Source organism: Clarias gariepinus, chromosome 24, assembly GCF_024256425.1.
Source record: "Clarias gariepinus isolate MV-2021 ecotype Netherlands chromosome 24, CGAR_prim_01v2, whole genome shotgun sequence".
In the NCBI taxonomy this organism is placed as follows: Eukaryota; Metazoa; Chordata; class Actinopteri; order Siluriformes; family Clariidae; genus Clarias; species Clarias gariepinus.
Genome location: NC_071123.1, coordinates 1348528 through 1362448, shown reverse-complemented (window position 1 = coordinate 1362448; position 13921 = coordinate 1348528).

Below are 13921 nucleotides of genomic sequence, written 5' to 3'. Positions count from 1 at the left end.
AAAATAAAAAAAACTAAACTAAAAGTTATTATCAGTATTTATATTAAACAAAATGCCACCTAAAAAACGAACCATGACGTGTGCTATGTGAGGTAAAGTAGTGTTTCATGCTCTTATATAGAGCTCTTGGATTCAGTCTTCAGTTTCCAGCCGTGTGTTTGGTCCAAATTGATTAAAAAAAACACTACATTTTTACTTTCCACTAATTACGTGGTAATGGTTTTTACAGAAACATTTAAAAGAAATATAAAATGTTCACATTTTACTCTAAACCAGTTAAAGTTAGCTTACGCAGGTTATATGGCTAACGTAGCTAAGAAACAGCTGGAGATTGAGTGTACTGTAGCGCACTATAAAGCACCCTATCCTGATTGATCAAAAACATCAGCTCTGAATAGTAATGCAGGTTAATATTAATATAGTCCTGGTTAGTCCTGCCGGAGTCCCTGCTTGAACTCTGTAATAAATATACATCACCTTACATTGTGTGACTGTGACCTGCCTGTATCTTACCTGTTGTATCTTCTATTATGGTGAACTGGTACGTTTAGATGCTGTCCTCCCCACTCTCATTACTCACACAGGTTTGTTGATGGTGGAGTGACTGGTTGCTTTACACCCCAGGAAGCCCTCATGTCTGTGTTTCCTTCTGGCTCAGAATTTCAGGACTGAAGTTTCCTACAGTCTACTGTACCTGAGCCTCCAGTAACGAACTGGACTCCATATGAACTTCTCCACATCTCCTGTTATACTGAACTTCCAGCCTCCTAACACACAGTATGAGTGCAGATCAATCCCTGCTATGGGGATGGGTTCCCTGTTGAGTCTGGTTCTTCTCAAGGTTCCTTCATATTGCCATCTCAGGGAGTGTGTCCCTCAGCACCGTCGCCCTCAGTTTGCTCATGAGGGACGATCTGATCATTACGATTCGTACATATTTTCTCACACATGTTAAAGTAATTTCCATAATTTTCCTTGGATTCTGTAAGGCTGCTGTGTGACAATGACCATTGTTTCACTCTTTAATGTGTTAAAGGATTCTAAACCCAGTTGAATCCAGTCATTTCAAATCTACATAATGGTTTTCTTTGCTTGATGCAGCCCAATAATTTCACCCTTCTGAAATTGCAATTATTTTATGGCCAGGTGGTGTATAACAAAAGAAAGAACAGGAATTCCTCAGTTTTAGAGGTTCTGTAACATTAAACAGATTAAAAGGTAATTGTGGCACGTTGATGCAGTGTAAGAGAAATAAAACTCTTCGAAGTGTGCTGTGTACAGTGATTCTAATTCATCAGAATTTTCAGTACAGTACAGCTTAAAGTACAGAAGCTTGTAGATGTGATTAAATTTTTGTTAAATAGTAAAATTTGTATGAATTTAAATCACTTTTTTATGCAATGCTCTTTTCACTATCCAATTAGGTAGAAACCGATGGAGCTGTGACGTCCTGTCCATGCTCAGAGACATCAGCGTGTCTCTCTGTTGGAGACAGAAATGCACGATGCTACACCACAGGCTATAGGCTTCAACTACGTTAGCTTCAGAGTGTGAAAAACAAAAGAAAACAAACTTTACACACAACACATGTTTAATCTACATTTGGGGTTAAGTGGTAAATTGTGTACATTTAATTTGTGTCCTATGTAATATGTCTTTCTTGAGAGTTGGCGAAATGTTGTGAGTCTCTGAGCGCCCGGCAGACGGTACCGAGCGCGCACACAGGCCGAGAGCGCACGGGTTCTTCTTACCTGTTCTCCTCGCTGCTCTCGTCCTCCCGCTGCCATCTGTTCAGGAGAGCGAGGCGCAGATGGAAATGACGGATCAGAGATGCGTGCGTATGTAAATGGAATTCAGTGGGCTTAACATTCTTCTCTGCCGTGTATGTTTTGGGTCTGAATTATCCATTAATGAGTGTTAAATAAAAATGATATAAAAACAAAAAAAACACCTGAGTGTAACCTTCTGTCAGGACGAGGAGCCGAGCCATTAGGTCCAATTAGCTGAAATCATTCGCATAAAAGTCTGCAGAAATATATTCATAATATTCATAATATTCATCGTTTAGCGTTACGCACCAAAACAGCGTTTCATCAGGCGCGTCGTAGGCGTACAGTTCCCGACTGTAATCCATCTGTTGCTTACAAAGTATTGGCCCCCCTTTACCCCTGTCCATCATACATAGTTGCTTGACTGAATGAGCAGGTTTTAAGTGGGTAAAGTTTTCTTCTCAGTACAACAAAACTCTTTAGACCACAGCTCTAGATTCTGATCGGTCAGAAGGTATGGACTGTAGCGCAGTCTTACACATTATCGTTAAACTCGAACGGGAATTAAACGGATTAAAAAGATATGTTTAACGTGCAACATCTATGGAAGGAGTCTCCAGAGCTAGCGGTTTGTAACGAGGCGGGGTACACCCTAGACAGGGTGACAATCCATTACAGGACACACACACTTACACACTACGGGCAATTCGGAAACACCAATTAGCCGAATCTGCATGTCTTTGGACTGTGGGAGGAAACCCGAGTACCCGGAGGAAACCCACCAAGCACGGGGAGAACATGCAAACTCCATGCACTGAGACTGAGATGGGAATCGAACCCGGACCCTGGAGTTGCGAGGCGACAATGCTAACCACTACGACAAATTGATTAATTGATGATGAATGATAAAATTGATGTGTTTAGAGCGACACCACTTCCTCTGTACACTGTAATGTTGTTGATTACTGAAACAGCATGACAGACGTATCCGTTTTATTTATTCGTTACATTTTTTTCACAAAACAGAGACACAGACATTTGCAAGCCAAAATTTGATTTCTTTATAAAACGGCACAGCAACACTGCAAAGGAAATGTTCTTAAATCTAGCAAAAGAACCCCCCCCCCCCTTTTTTCATTCAATCAAAATACAGAAAACTGGAGTTATTCTAAAAATTGTGACGGTGCTTAGGAGTCGAGTCGGAGGAGGGGTTATGCAAAGCAGATTGAAAAAATAAATTATTTATTCATTTTTATCTGAAAGGACGTCATAGTAGGCGGGAAATCTGTACATAATGTACAAATACATTAATGGACAAAAAAAGATAACAAAAAGATAATAATTTTCCTGATATTAAGTCTATTAAGTAAGACTCTACATAGACATACTGGAGACGTACAGTGCTGTGCAGAAGAATTGACCCCCCTCATTTCTTTATATGTTGCCACCAAAGAGCCAGACCTCGTTGTATGTTTAGGGTCGTCTTGAGGAATCGTTCTCCAGGCTTAGTTCTCCATATCTTTTTTTTTATTTATTTATTTAATCTTTTTTTATACCAAACATTTAACACATAACACAAAAAAACAAAAAACAAAAAAACAATTGGAGATATCATATATTATTAGCAATATTAATAACAACCATAAAACCTATAATAATAATAATAATAATAATAATGTCAATAATAATAATAATAATAACAAGTTGGGGTTGTAGAGAGCTTTGGAAAGTTTTGGAAATGGTGGAGAACAATGAGAAAGGCAAATAAAATTAACAATTGTATTGAATTATAACTAAAGAATAAGAAGAAATACTACTACCACTACTAATATTAATAATGGTAATTTTTTAGGTCTGCCTCTGATCCCTCCATGGCCACCACACGCTACGTCTCATCATTAGTACCGGAGAGGAATACAACGGGGCCCAAAGGCCCCCCACCCGTCCCTCCAACCCCTAGCCATAACTAGTCAGCATCTACATGCCTCACCTTCCTTATATGTTTGAAATTATGGTTCATTAGTTCTCCATATCTAACTTAAGCCGGTGATTAGTAACTGCTGATGCTGAATGCTGAGCGGTTGGAACAGACGAGAGGGGAAATGAGGTCGCTGCTCAGGTGGTCACATAGAAAAGGGTCCGGTGGTTAAAGCATTGGAGTCTCAGGTACAAACCTCGTTAAAAACAATGAGCTGAAGTGTATCTTTAGGCACTTTGCAGCTGGTCATAGTGAAACACTTGTTAATGTTTCTATCATTTAATCTACATCATTTAATATAAAGAAACGAGCGGAGGGTCCAAAACCTTTGCGCATTCCTGTATATGTGAGTTTTTTTAAGGAAATATGGGTTTAAGTTTAATTTTACGCTTATGACGTGACGTGTTTTATAAAGGATCCTGGATTTCTGGATGTGATAAGTTGATGTGGACAGTGTGTCCTCTCCAGGATGTATATCAAGGTATAAATGAGGGTAAGTTATCGCCAGTGTGTTAGAAAACCAATCGGTCTAGCTTGGTGTCTGGATTAGACTTAGCGTCATCATTATCATCATCATCATCATCATGCAGCAGTGGAGCGTGAGTCATCTCGTCATGTATCGGTGAACATCCCAAAAAAACACAGTGACATATTTACAGTTTAACATGTCGCTCATTAACGAGACATACTTACACCGACGCATTGTTTCTTCCCCCCCTCCCCAAACCCACCCCCCCACTCCCCCCACCAAAAAAACAAAAAAAAACCCAGTGTGTGACGTGACTTGATGCTGAAAACAGATCAGGAGAAAAAACACCACCACCCAGACAGCGCAGCAGCAGGAGGCGTCCTGGTGGGACTGTGTGTAAAATAACTGATAATAAGCTCTTATGGCGTGTAACATCGTAAGCTGTGAGCAGAAAATGAAAGCTTTAATCACGTGTGTGTGTGTGTGTGTGTGTGTGTGTGTGTGCTGAAAAAGAACAACACGTAGGACCCTGGTGTGTGAAGTACAGGAAAGTACTAGTTTTTATTCCTTCATATTCAAACTTCACAAACAGCGTGAACTTGTACAATACCTCAAGAGAGTGAAAATTACAAAAAAGTGCTGGTAACATTTACAAAAAAAATCATCCTTACTTTTGCGACAATCAGTTATTCTTCCACTCCTTTTTTTAGTCTTTTGTATTAAGGCTTAATACTTCTGTATAAAGTATATGCAAGATAAGTCTTCACAGTTTTTTTCGAAAAAAAAAAAGTCACAATATTATGTAACATAATGAAGCTTTTACAGCTAGTTTTCTGTATAATAACAAATACACATCACTGGTAATTATACGTGAAATACAGGGCTTACTGTAAAATGGCAGGTAATGATACTGACTGCTGAAATCATCTTTTTTTTTTTTTTGGAATTTTTTTAACGTTTTTTTTTCCTTAAACACGTTTATAGGAAAGGTTACATGAACGTAGCGCTGCGATAACTGAAGGAGAAGAGAATGAAAGGAATAGTATGCTTTAAAAAAGAAAATAAATGAAACAAAACAAAAAAAAAAAACCAAAAAAAAAAAAAAAAAACTAAACAAGGGAGATCGCCTCCAAACTTTGGCACATCCCTTTGAATGTTTTTTTTTTTTTCTTTCATTTTCGGTAAAAATATAATCAGGTTTATCTTGTTGTTGTTGATGTTGTTGTTGATGTTGATGTTGTTGTTGTTGTTGTGAGCGAGACTGGTGTAAAGTGAAATCATGCTGCGTAGTAAGGTGCTGAATCAGACGCATCAGACGACTCGACTCGACTCGACTCAGTCATGATAAGGTGCTTTACTAAGACTCAAAGCATGGAGGCCTTTTATATCCCACTAACAAAATCAATAATAATAATAATAATCAATAATAATAATAATAACAACACAAAGAATAATTTACAATAGAACACAAAAATAACCAATAGTCTCGAGGCGAACTCGTGTGTGTTTAAACAATAAAACTTAATTTTTTTTTCTTTATGCTGGATGTGTGTTAGGCGTGTACCGACATCCTGTGTGTGTGTGTGTGTGTGTGTGTGTGTGTGTGATGTTTAATGATGATGATATAGTTTGGGTGTTAAAAGTGTGATTGTGGTAAGTGCAGCAGTGGTGTGTGTGTGTGTGTGTGTGCTGGTCGGCACACGCCTAACTGCGAGTGTGTGTGTGTGTGTGTGTGTGAGGATGTGATGTTTCTGAACCGAATGCGACACAGAACGAAGCAGAGATATTTTTCCTTTATTATGATTATTCTGTTTTTTTTTTCCTTTTTCTTTTTTTTTCTGAAATCTGGGAAATGTTTTTTTTTTTATTTTATTTGATTTTTTTTACATTTTTATGATTTTTCTTATTTCCGTAAGCTGCACTAGTTTACAGATCAGCGTTATGAGAGCTCTAGCCCTAAGTTTTACCCTCATGCACACGGTTAAAGTGACGCGACAAAGCTCGCTTTAAATCACCTACATCACGACAAAGCGGTTTTGGTTTTTTAGTGCAAACACAATCGGCTGGCTTCAGCTTTTCGAGAATAACAAGCTCACCAAGAAAGATCACATTGAAGGCACATACTTATGCTTCCTCTAACACGCGACGATTTTGAGACGTGACACCTTTATTATTATTATTATGATTTTTTTTTTGTTTGCGACACCTTTCAATAAACACCACGAAGCGCTTGTTACATTAAAGCCACTAGTTCTGACAAAATCCAAAAAAATTCATCACTATTTATGATTGCTATCGATTATTAATGAGCGTAGATCTAAAAAAAAATTAGCCGTAAAGGAAAGACGACGGAAAGTTTTTTTTTTTTTTCTTAAGTTTCCTTTACGGTTAATTTTCTGCGCGGCCTGCGCGTGGGACGATGTGTGTCGCACGCGGAAAAGAAGGAAAACGTGTTTCCTTTACACAGGCGTTTACGTTAATTACACTCAGATGAAATCGTTGTGGTTTTTTTTCTTCTTTTTTTGCGAGCGGCGTCCCGGGAACACGGCGTCTGCGCTTTCGGGAGCTGAGTGAACAGAGCGACGACATCAGCGGCGACAGACACCAGCGACGACCACGACGACGATGAACGGAAGGAAAAGATCCACCTACACACACTTGCACTACGCCTTTGTATACTGTAGCGTACAGATCCGAGGACGGAGAGAGAAACTGCAGGTTGTGTATTCTTTAAAAATTTTCTCATTAAACCGTGTTTTTTTTTTTTCTCCTGACGCCGTGTTTCCGGGACGAATCTCCAGATCTCCTTGTCCACCATCTCCGCTTGTTTGTTTCTTCTCTTTTTCCTGCCAAAACGATCACGCGAGGAAACAGGAAGTACTAATGTTTTAATGCGCCTCGTTCCCCTTGCCTTTTTCGCGTCCTTGCGTACGGATCGCCGCGGTCTGTACCTTCTTTTGTTTTTTGTTTTTTTTACATTTTTTTATTATTTCTTAAAAAGACCCACAGCTCAGATCTCAAACCCACAGCATGGTGCGAGCGCTCGGGCAGCGCGTGCTGTCCGTCACACCGACGTTGCTATAATAATTACTCGAATTGTTCTGTCAGATACGTAGATATTGCTGTTTATCCAAGAAGACCGACAATTGTTTTAGTGCAAATCTCTTATCTCATTTTGGAATAAATGGCAGTCGGGGTTGCTGTTTAAGAAGAAGAAGAAGAAGAAGAAGAGTGTTCTGCGATAAAGAGCGTGAGACGACTTTTAGCCTTTAGTGGTTTCGGAAAATTTGCTAAAAGTGGTTTCCCTTTTTCTTTCTTTCTTTCTTTCTTTTTTTTTTTTAAAAGACATAAGTGTGCATGCGCTGATATTCAGTTTTTTATATCACGATATATTATCATGGGGAAGAAAAAAAAATTATTAAAATTTGACTGAAAATTTTTATTTAATTAATAAAATCAATTGATTTAATTTGTAATAAAAAACATCATTGAATTAAGAAATTAAAAACTTTTATAAAAAATGTATTCAGGGATTTGTTTAATTAATTTTTTATATTTTTTTTGTTGTTAAAAATAAGGAAGGCACACTTGAGTACGGTTTTTAAAGTCTCCATGATGTCAATACAGTGATGGACCGCCACGCTGATTATCAGCACATGCCTCAGTCGCTAATCTCACCTCGTTATCCGTTTAATACCAGATGTGTGTTTTTTTTTTCTTAATTAGTTTCTTTTTCTGCGATATTTCTTGACGTGACGGAGGCGGTAACGCCGTGTCCTGTGCTGCTTGTTTGTGTCTCACTTTAGTCCAGTGTTTGACAAGTCAAAGTTTAAAAAAGAAAAAAAAGAAAAAGGTAATATTAATACGGCCGTGTACACACACACGATTTTCATAAAAAAAAATAAAAAATAAAAAATAAATCAACCTCGGAACAGCAGTCGTCACAAAGCAAAGACGCTTCAACAAGAATCATAAAAATCAAAACAGAAAGAAAACTTGTATTATTTTTTTTTTAGTAATCAAACTGCAGCATCATTTAGGGTTGCTTAGATCTTTCCTAAAATCTTTTCCTTTGTTTCTTTCAAGTCCGATGAAAACTCTCCTCCCGTAACTACGACAGCTCGACTCCTCCTGCCAGTAGACTCCACCATCGAATAAACCTTTCTAGCATGAGGCCAGGATGGAAATCGTAAAAATGAAGAACGATCGGAAAAAAAAATAATAAATGATGTATAAGTGCTTTTGTCTTTATATGTGGTATTTATAGCCTATACGCGCGTGTAGATAAGATACGACTATAAACAGCGTTTCAAACAAAACAGGTCGGAATATGGACTCCAGATTTACAGCACTCTAATGTACATGACCATAAAACAGAAAGCGATGACGCTAAGAGGGTAAAATGGATATAAATATAGAGATATATGTATGTCTGTATATATGTATATAAATATATGCGGACAAATAGCTAACCCATGTACGCTAAATTAACTCTAAATGAGCTCATGCTTCACCATAATATTGCCTTTATCTAATGACCACGGGCTTTACATTCTACACTCATATCCACGTTAGTTTTCCACCCACGTATTTACACGACTGAATAATATTCATGGATTTTTTTATCATCTTTTTTTTTTCTTCTAAACGTCACAGGAGAAAACGCGAACGCAACGAGAAACAGAATCGGGGAAGGTTTGGTCCTTTAGGTCGACGTGACGGCGCGGACGCATGCGGTGTTGTTGTCGTTGTGTCCGCGTCGCCGTGTACGTGTGACTATGTGTGTGTGTGTGAGTGTGTGTGTGTGTGTGGGTGTGTGTGTATATACTGTGTATAAGACTGAGCGAACTCACATGAAAACATGCACGGAACAGGCACTAGAGTTTCAATCACGTACGCGTTTTATATTTGTGGGAAGATTCAAGATGCAGGCGTGTTTTTTTTGGAAAAAAAAAGGAATAATAATTTAAAAAATAATAATTATGTGCAAACAAATAAACAGCTTGGTCCTTTTTAATTTATCAAAAAAAAAACAGCTTTTACAAAAATATTCAGGAAAAAAATTAAGAGCGTGACTAATTAATTCCACTAATCCAGTGCATTTTATTTAATTATTTCATTATTATTAGTATTTTTTAATTTCTCTGTCTCTCTCTCACAGTTGGCCGAAAACAGACGCGCATTATTGAGACTGAAATTATTATTTTTTTTCCCTAAATCACTGCACAGATGTTGAATTTGGATTTTTGTTTATTTCCTTTCGTCTGATTTTTTATATTTTTTTTATTAATAAATAGTCGGGATTATTATTAATTTTTTTAGTTTTTTTGGTCTCTGTAAGTTCCAACATTCTGGTACGGAGTTTGTGTTTAAAGTTCGGCTGAAAAATAATACAAAGGCGTCTGATGTTCTTTGGTGTTTACAGGAATAATAATAATAATAATAATAATAATAATAATAATAATAACTACGCCTCTTTCACTGTTGCTGTGTTCCTTGTGCTCTGGTTATAGAAATTAAACGAAGTTACTGATCAACACGAAGCTGGGCAGCTTTAGGCAGCTGAGGCGAAGATTAGCGTGAGGTTAGCATGCTCAGCGTAGATACAGCGCACAGCAAAAAAAAAAAAAAGGGAAAATAAAGGAGACAAAAGAAGAAGCAGGTAGTAGAAGTGTGGAAGTGGCTCAGTGCAGCAGGTGGACGCGTCCGGACGAGCGACGTGCTCGGGATCATCACGGAGCAATGTGTCGTCTTAGCGCGCGTTTAGAAAACGTCCGCCGCTCGAACTGGACGTGTGGCGCGACTCATCGTCGGCCCGCACGCGTCAGAACGTTTCCTCCTGCTTTTTCGAACGGACCGGACCCTGTAAAGTTCTGTCATTTCCCTTTATTTTATTTGAATACATATATTTATATATATAATTAAACTCCACCTCGAACACATGGCGTGACGATCCTCAGTGTCAGAAATGCTGCTGTTTTTTTTGTTGTTCTTCTTGTTGGGTTAAAGGGTTTCCTCCATTACCCACAATGCTGTGCGGCGGCGCTTTAGTGCTGCAGTTCTGTAGTGCTTTCTCAGCTCCTCCCACCTCCTCACAGACGTCTGACGTCTGGAGCTTTCAACGATCTCACGCTAACACCAAAGTCACCATCGCCATCTTATAGCTCGCCGACTCGCCACATAGCTGCAATGCATTCTGGGACTTCTAGGACTTCTGAGTCTAAGCAGATTTATCTTTTTTTTTTTTTTTAGGAACCTGAGTGTTATCTGGTATCGGTGAAACGTGTACATTCTGTTAAACTAGATGAATTAAACTAGATTGAATCTGACTATAAAAAGAGTTAACGTTAGAGTTCAGGAGTGACTTCAACACTCAGTTTGATGTTTTTCGTCCCGTCCTGATCGAAACACGGCATGATCCATGAAAATCACAGCGAGCGGAAAAAAAGAAAAAGAAAAAAGAAGATCGCTTTTTAAATAAACGCGTGTGAGAGTCGGCATTCAGAGCTGATTTCTCCAAAACCGCCATCGACGATTTGTTCATCTTTTAATCAGATGATAAAAGTGAAGTGATTTGGCGAGGGCGTGACAAAACCTCCGCATTCATCTGACGAAAAAACAAGACGTTTGTTCATTCAAATGCAGAGAAAAAAACTGCATTTTCCTTTTTTTTAATAATTTGGCGGATTGGCGGAATGCTTTCTTTAACGTTTGATTGATTATTTTTGTGTCATGATTAAAAGTGTTTAAAGTCCAGAAAGTAAAAATAAATATATAAAATAAAGAAAAAAATAGACGGGAGCTGAATAGACGAGAGAGAAGCGAGGAATGTTGGTGATTTAGACGGGGGAATGTGAGCTATGATTGATATTTAGACCAGGTTTTTTTTTTCTTCTCTTGTTAACGCTTCTTTTATTTTCCCAAGGCCGAGTTATTATAGGGGAAAAATGTAAAAAAAAATTGAAAAAAAGGAGCGCTGATACAACGGCTCGGCCACAATACTGACGACTGACGTCCTGAAACCGCTGGAATAATCAGCATTATAATACTTTAGCCATGTGAGGAAGATTCGGCTTTTTATTTTTATTTTTACAGCCGAGGGAAATGTAATTATTAATGAAAATGAGACTTTTTAGCATGAACTGGGGACGCGCTCCACATCGGGAGGTCTTCACACACCAGGAACGACTTAAAGGACAAAATTTTCACATCAAACGCAACACGGATACGCGGTCCTAAAACATCACGCAAAATCGAAAACACTGGATTCCGCATGGAGCAATGCCCCGCCCACCTGGGGCCTGGCCACCCCTCTCCTCTCCTCACACTCCCGGCGGCGGTAACAGCCACCTCGAGACGGTAAAAAAAGAAACTAATAAACAAACGGTGCTTTTCATACAGTAAAACTCTGTCGTTGATGTGAAATCTTCTACTGCGTGTGTGTTGGTTCAACACGCGAGAAAAAACGTATCCGTGTCCGGAGTGTGAAGACCTTAACAATCAGGACGGTTCGATTAGAGCTGCAGTGTGGAATATTCCTTTCGTTTGTATATTTATCAGATAGATTATGATTTATAACAGCACTAGGTCTGGATTTATAGCTTATTCAAACTGCTAGCTAGGAATTAAACAAGCCCCGCCCCTTTCCTTTAAAAGGTCCACGCCGTGACTTCATCAAAGCCACGAAGCTTCACCAAGAACGGTCTGTTTTAAGGGTAAGAGTTTTTTTTATGCAAATTTTGGAGGATAATGACGACACGGCGGGTACCCTAAATCCGCGGTAACAACATTGCGCGTGATTATCGGCACGAGTCCGGTGGGACTGAGTGATATGACGCTGCGATATTGATATCGAGATAACACTTTTTATGGTAGGTTTTCCTTTAACACTCAGTTTGTATCATGAGACGATACCGTATTCTCGTCTTATCGCTCCGCCCCTGACGCTGAGGCAAAACCGCCAGCACGATCCGACCGCCGCAGCTTCGGGTTACGCCGAGTGTTAGAACCAGATTTCAGTTTGCACAAAAAATAATAAATGAATGAATGGAGGGAAAAAACTTAATAGTTTGTATCCGGTGCTGATCCCGAGCGTTCGGAGATGATTATCTTCCGCGGCTAATGATGGCGCTGCGATTAGCAGATGGCGTGCGGTTAAACGGGAGCGGTCTTCAGGTAAAGATGCTGGAGGAAGAGTGCGACAGTGGGAGGAGGGACACGACTGAGGGGCGGGAGAGGGAAGCTTCACCTTCGCACACACACACACACACACACACACACACACCAGCACACGGACAGCCATCTGTCAGCTTCACACACACACACACACACACACTGCCACTCAAGTACAATCTTCCTCCTGAAGCTGAGCGTCTTCCTCGAGATCAGTCCTGAGACTTGGGCTGGATTTCGGTGAGACGGACGCAGGCAGGTGGAGATGTTCCAGGTCACCACGCCTCCCGTAGGGCGCTACGCTAGAGCACGCGGGCGCGGTTAGCTCAGGCTTACCTCGCTGCGTTGTCCTACTGAGTTACTGGGATTAATAATAATAATAATAATAATAATAATAATATAAAGTGATGAACTCTTTAAAATAATCTTAATCTTTAAAAAAAAAAGTTATTTAATCTGGTTTTTAATCCTAATTTAATCTTGTACTCAATAAATATTAATGATGGTGAATGAAGGGAAAAGTCCAGATTTTTAAACAGACCTTCAGTTTAAAAAAACGGCCAAATTTATAAATAATAATAAAAAGAATAATACAAATTTCATAGTTTATAAACTAAAAGGGTCTGTGGAATTATTATTGTTATTATTATTTTGCAGTTAAAGTTAAAAATAAAATAAAAATCCCCAAATAAGTCATGTAATTTATTAATAATAATTTGAACGAAATAAAAAAAAAAGGGCTTCATACAAAAAAGTTATTTAATTTCATTCTTACTTTCATATAATAAAAGAAAGAAGATCTGCAAAAAGGCCAATTATTATTATTATTATTATTATTATTATAACATAATATTTAAATGGTTGGGTTTATAAACCTAATCTTTACTAAGAGGATCTACAGAATTATTATTATTATTATTATTATTATTAATAAAATAAACAGTTAACGAGTGCACTACATGCTGTCGCAGGTCTTTAAATGAACGAGTCTGAACGTCCAGGGCGTGGCTCGGGTTAAACCTCCAGATTCCAAACAAATAACCATTTATTAGTTTAGAGAGATGATTTTTTTTTTGTTCGAGTAGAAGAGGAGTGTGAAAGCATCACCCTTCGCTGCGGGTCGTTACAGTTTTGCGCGTTAATCCCGAGAGAGGATGTTTATTAGTATTAATCTCTGTCTCAGGTTTAAACCGCGGTGTGTTTCGCTCGACTTCCACGTGCCTGTTCCAGAACAACCCGAATCCTCTTATTAAACCGGGGGGAGAGAAAGAAAACGCCCGCGTCAGCATGCAGGAGTGTGTCTTGTGTGTATCAGTGAGTGGATTAAGTGTGTGTGTGTGTGTGTTAATTTCATACGCAAGCTCCTACTGCACTATTATCTGCTCTGATAAAGGAAGAATAATCTGCATCTGTACTTTATAAATATCTGTTCCTCTGTAAGTCCATCACTCTCTCTCTCTCTGTACACTCGATAAAGTGGAGAATAAAGATTTTTCTGCTTATAAACAACGTGTGTGTGTGTGTGTGTGTGTC